Source organism: Orycteropus afer, unplaced genomic scaffold (assembly GCF_000298275.1).
Source record: "Orycteropus afer afer isolate SDZICR_OR568_19922 unplaced genomic scaffold, OryAfe1.0 scaffold00031, whole genome shotgun sequence".
NCBI classification, from domain to species: Eukaryota; Metazoa; Chordata; class Mammalia; order Tubulidentata; family Orycteropodidae; genus Orycteropus; species Orycteropus afer.
Window position 1 is genome coordinate 16488528 of NW_006921618.1, and position 5678 is coordinate 16494205.

At 43.9% G+C, this 5678-nt stretch overlaps 1 non-coding gene across 1 annotated transcript; it reads left to right on the forward strand.

Annotated features, from left to right (window-relative positions):
• Positions 1-966: 966 nt before the first annotated feature.
• LOC122149551 lies at positions 967-1100 on the forward strand. The gene has a single exon (XR_006163196.1). It is a non-coding gene; the product is annotated as a U11 spliceosomal RNA (small nuclear RNA).
• The last annotated feature ends 4578 nt before the right edge of the window (positions 1101-5678 follow it).

Below are 5678 nucleotides of genomic sequence, written 5' to 3' on the forward strand. Positions count from 1 at the left end.
TATTTATATATAATATGGCCATAGAAAAAATATATAGCACTGGGTTGTGTGTGTGTTATTTACCATATCAGTGGTGTATCATGCTGTACTCTATTCAATACTTTTTTCCATTACATTGTTTTGATGTTGATAAACACCTGATGCAGTCATTCCAGAAATACAGTATTACTTTTTCTCCCCGCATTAATAGTATCATGTCCCATCTTTTCTACAACTCCTTTCACTCAGCCTTTTTTGTGTATAGCACGCCACTTTATATATACATTTTGTTTATCCGTTGTTCTCGTGGGAGCTCTGTTGGTGTAGTGCTAGGTGGCATTAGGTTGCTCCCAGTTTTTCACTCTTTCAAAGATGCTGTGTCCTTTCCTGTGCACGCGTGCCAGGACCACTCCAGGGTGAATGGCTATGTGTGGTACAAGCCTGTGAACTTCCCATTTTAATAGGTTAGGATTCATGTCTTCTTCCGTTTGGTATCCACAGCACCCAGCACGGCGCCCGGGAATTCCGCTTTCGGTAAGTGCAGGTGGGGTGGAGTGCGCGTTCTCGGAGGGCAAGGGAGTGAGTAAAAGGGGTCGCGGAAAAACTAGTCATCCGGTGGCCCGGACAGCGTGCGGTGCCTTGGAGCGGAAGACAGATTTCCTCAATTGCAGCCTATCAGCCTATCAGCGCTTCCCTCTTGAGGCCGCGCTCGCCTCTCCCTCCGAGCCCGCCCTCATCTTCCCAGCAAGCAGTGCACTTATTTGCATATCGGTTCAAATCTGTGCCTTTACTTCTAACTGAAAATCGAAATGAAAAAACCTTAGATGCTCTTTGTGAAGCTTCGTGTTCGAGGCAAAAGCGACTGCCTTCTTTTCCAACTCTAGGAACATGGTATACGATACTGCATAGTTTTGTTGGTTTTATTTCACCCTAATCTAAAGATGGACTCGTTAACGTTGCACTCCGCTTTTTGGGCTCTGTAGTTCAAAAAAGGGCTTCTGTCGTGAAGTGGCACATGTAGGGCATCTCTAGTGCTCTACGTGCGGAATCGACATCAAGAGATTTCGGAAGCGTAATTTTTGTTCCTTGGGCAGCTGGTGATCGTTGGTCCTGGCGCCCTAGTATGGTATTGAAAAGTCAGAAGTTGTCTTTTATTTGTTTTATTTGAGATTGCTTTCTGCACTGTAATTTGTGGTTACCGTGTTCGCATTTTTGGAAATTTTTTTATGCAGTGGTTGGGATAGAAGCTCAAAAGCAAGTGGAATTTCCATTTAAACTAGCTGTACAGTTTTTGGTTCCTGACATGGAAAGCAGTTTCCGAAATGTGACAGCATTCAGTCCGCCTATTCCTTAAGTTTCCTTTTTTTTTTTTTTTTAATCTTTTCCCTAATCATACTTTCTGAACTTTGATGTTATGTACTGTGGAGCCATACCCGACTCAAGCGACCGCTCCTTGCTCCTTAGGTTTCCGAAGCAGTCCCATCTTCCTTCCGAGGAGTGGCTGGTGGATTTGAACCGCCAGCCTTCTGCTTAGCAATCAAGTACCTTAGCCACTATGCTACCAAAGCTCTTCATCCCTGGTCAAATGCTGCCGCTTTTGTCTCCTTTGGTTGATCTAAGGAGTGCGGACCTCATTGGTGTTACTGTTCACCTTACTGGCTCATTGTTTGAAAGCTGAGCCAGGTGAGTTCTGTTCTAGGCTTGAAAAGGTGACTAAGGCCATAATCCCCAGGGGTTCCACCAATCTCCCACCAGTAAGCCTGGTCTTTTTTTATGATTTTGAGTTTTGTTCTACATTTTTCTCCCACTCTATTATTTAAAAAAAAAAAAAAAAAAGCCCACTGCTGTCCAGTCAGATCTGACTCATAGTGACTTATCCTTGGGTTTCTGATGCATATCAGTAGGAAGTAGATTGTCCAATCTTCCTTCCTAGGAGTGACTGATGGGTTTGAACCGCCATTCTTCTGGTTAGCAGTCAATTGCCTTAGGCACTAGGCCACCAGACTCTCCTCTCATAATCCCTTTCAGAGCTGTAGGTAGTGGTAGCCACGCACTGTGTAGTTCTGGTCTCAGAGTGGTGGAGGCTGAGGTTTTTGTGGTCCATTAGTCCTCGCTATGAGTCGGGCCGACTCGACGGTACATAACAACAACAACAACAACAGTCCTTCGGAGTAATTGTTTGCATGAATCTTTGATTTTCTTCACTCTTCTGTGCTCTGGTTGGGGAACAATTTATAGTTGCATCTTAGATAGACACTCACAAGCATTTTAAGACCACTAGTCCCCAAAAAATCACTGCTGTCGAGTTGATTCGACTCACGGTGACCCCTCCTTGGGTTTCCGAGGCGGTATCTCTATGGAGGGAGCTCTGGTAGCATAGTCCCTGAGGCACTTGATTGCTAACCTTCAGAAGGCTGGCGGTTCAAATCCAGCAGCCACTCCTCTGAAGGAAGATGGGGCAATCTACTTCCATAGTGATACTGCCTCGGAAACCCAAGGAGGGGTCACTATGAGTCAGGTCCGACTCGATGGCACATAACAACAAATCTCTATGGAAGTAGATTGCCCAATCTTCCTTACAAGGAGTGGCTGGTGGGTTTGAACCTTCAACATTCTAGTTAGTAGCCAATGCTTTAGGCACTGCCACCAGACCCCCCAGTTGCTACTCACTAAACTAGAATGTAGGAGCTCTGGTAGTGTAGTGCCTAAGGCACTTGACTGCTAACCAGAAAGCTGGTGGTTCAAAGCCACCAGCCACTCCTCCAAAGGAAGATGGGGCAATCTACCTCTGTAGTGATACTGCCTCGGAAACCCAAGGAGGGGTCGCTACGAGTCGGGTCCGACTGTACGGCACTTAACAACAACAACAAACTAGGATGTACAACATTTCCTTTGCAGACTATGTTGTGCCTTTGATTCTTTCTTGAAATAATAAGAAGCAGGCTGGTATTCCCGTTTCACAGATTAGAAAATTGAGCCTTAAATAAATTGGTTTTTTACCTGCAGGAACCCTAGTTTGTATGCAGCCAGAAATTTCTGGACTCTTCCCAGGTACCGTCTGTAAGGAGCAATGGAATCTTATGCAAAATATTGATTTTGTAAAATTCTTTTACTAGGCATACATGTCCCTTCCTAAAGCTGAATTCTAAAGGTCTTGTCCTTCGATAACATACAGAGATAGGTCTGTAGGATTAATCTCCAGAGATGGTGATTGGGCCAGTGTTGGGTAGTGAGAGCCACAGAGGTCATTTCAAGGCATCTGGGTCCGAGAGAACCTCCACTTTGGAGATTTAGGATTGACTTTTTTGAACTTCATTTACTTAACTGCTCGAGAAGCTGCACGTTAACTGGGAGACATGATGAGGTGAGTGCTGGAATATGAGGCCTCAGGGAGGGACTCCATTGCTTTTTCTTGTTGGGAGAGTTTGGATCTCTCTTCTTCATATCTTGACCCAGATCCATCAGGTTCTCTTCCGTTCTCCTCGCCTTATTGTAGATGTCCACAAAGCTCTGTATATTTAAAGACTCTCTTCACCCTGCCATTCTCTAAAAGTGACTTGGTCCCTGTATACTTCTTTTGAGCATCACTGAGCTTGTCAAAAACTTGACATTTCTTCTAAAACAGTTCAGCCAATGTGTCTGCAAGCCTGCTTTTCATGTCTTATATGACTTGACTTCCAATGGACTGTACCAGCCTGAATAAAATTAAGAGACTCACCAAAAAGCCAATGACAGGTGGACACATCACCCTCACCCAGTGGAGACTGTGAGACATCAGGTGTGGACTCATCATTGGGTAGCAGAACCATCATCACCTCTCACAGCTTCCCCAGGAGCAACCCAAAGCTGAGTTCCACAGAGAGACACAGCCCCTTTGTGGCACTGTAGCCACCACAGGGACTCTGCCCAGAAACCTTGGACCCACCAGCCACCACAAACCATAGAGAACCCCCTAGCATTCTGCCTGGAATCCACAAGCAACTGGCACCTGGACAGGTCATCAGTGAGGTAGGTGGTCCAGGGGTGGACTGGAACAATTCAATGTGCTTGTCCATTAGCAAGTAGACTTTCTAATGATCATTCTTTCCTTCTTTTTAATTGTTTATTATTTATTTATAATTGATTTAAAAATGAAACATTGTGCTGGTCCAATGGAGCCTGGTGTAACCACTGAGACTATGGCCCCTAGCTGCCCTTCAGGTCTGGAATTGAACCCACAACTGTGGTTTCTAGCCAAACAAAGGACAGGCATGTGAGTTAAACATTTACCTCAAGTAGACACACGCCCAGGAGAGAACAATCATGGGAGAAGGAAGGGCTGCTTATGCACAGGGAGATAGCTCAGGGTGCAGAAGAGTATGAAGGGATGGACACTGGGAGAAGGTAACTATGGGGAGGAAGTGGGAGGAGAGCTGCTGCATTGTAAATTTTGGTCAATGACATGAGACAAAGTATATGTGAACTGCTGTATGAAAAGTGAATTTACTCTGTAAATCTTCACCCAAATCCTAATTAAAAAAAAAAAAAAAAGAAACATTGAGCTTAACTGAATGACTTGTTGAAATTTTAAAACTTTACATCCTCCCATGGTATCCAACAACCCTATCGAGACATGAATCCTGTCCATTAACCTAAACTTAACCTTCTGTACCTTTTCAATCAATACCCACCCCAACCGTATGTAGCCTCTGTTCTGATTGCTATGATCATACATCAGTTTTGCCATATGTTGAAATTCATAAAAATGAAATAAATCCGAAAGTATTCTCAGTATCTGCCTCTTTTGCTCAAAACGGTGTTTTGAGACTCATCCATGTTCTGGTGCGAATCAGCAGTTCATTCTTTTTTATAGCTGAGTCATTTGACATGATGAAGATCCCTGGTGGTACAGTGGTAAGCACTCGGCTGTTAACCACAGTGGTTCAACCTCACCAGCCACTCTGAGGGAGAAAGATGTGGCAGTCTGCTTCCATAAAGATTACAGCCTTAGAAAACCTATGGGGCCATTCTACCCTGTTCTCTAGGATCTCTATGAGTGGAATTTGACCCACTGACAATGAGTTGGTTGGTAGGTTAGTTAATATGACATTGTATGAATATAACTCAAAATGTTTGCACATTCTCCTCTTGGTGCATATTTGGGTTGTTCCAAGTTGGGAGTATTAGGAATAAAGGTATTATAAATAATAATTTTTAAAATACACAGAAAATAGATTAAAACAGAGCAGCTAAGTAGTACTCATACTGCTGATACCAACAGATTTCTGGAGAGAAATTCAGCAACCATAAAAATCTAAAGCCTTCAAAAGGTTAATGTCCCAGGGATGTACCCACATATGCAACATCATGGTTAAGAGATGATTTAGTTATAAGGGTCCTTTCATTTTAACAATAAATATATACTGGGCTGTGATAAAGGAGCTCTAGTGACATGGTGGTTAAAGCATTGGGCCTGCTAACGAAAAGTTTGGCGGTTTGAACCCACCAACTGCTCTGCAGGAGAAAGATGAGGTACTGTGCTTCTGTAAGGATTTACAGCCTTGAAAACGCTATGTGGCAGTTCTACTCTGTCCTAAAGGGTCGCTGTGAGTCAGAGTCAACTTGATGGCACTGGGCTTAGGCTTTATACAGTAGCAAACAGAATAGACCCAGTCCTTTCCTCACATGGTTTACAGTTTAGTGAGTCCTTGGGTGGCACA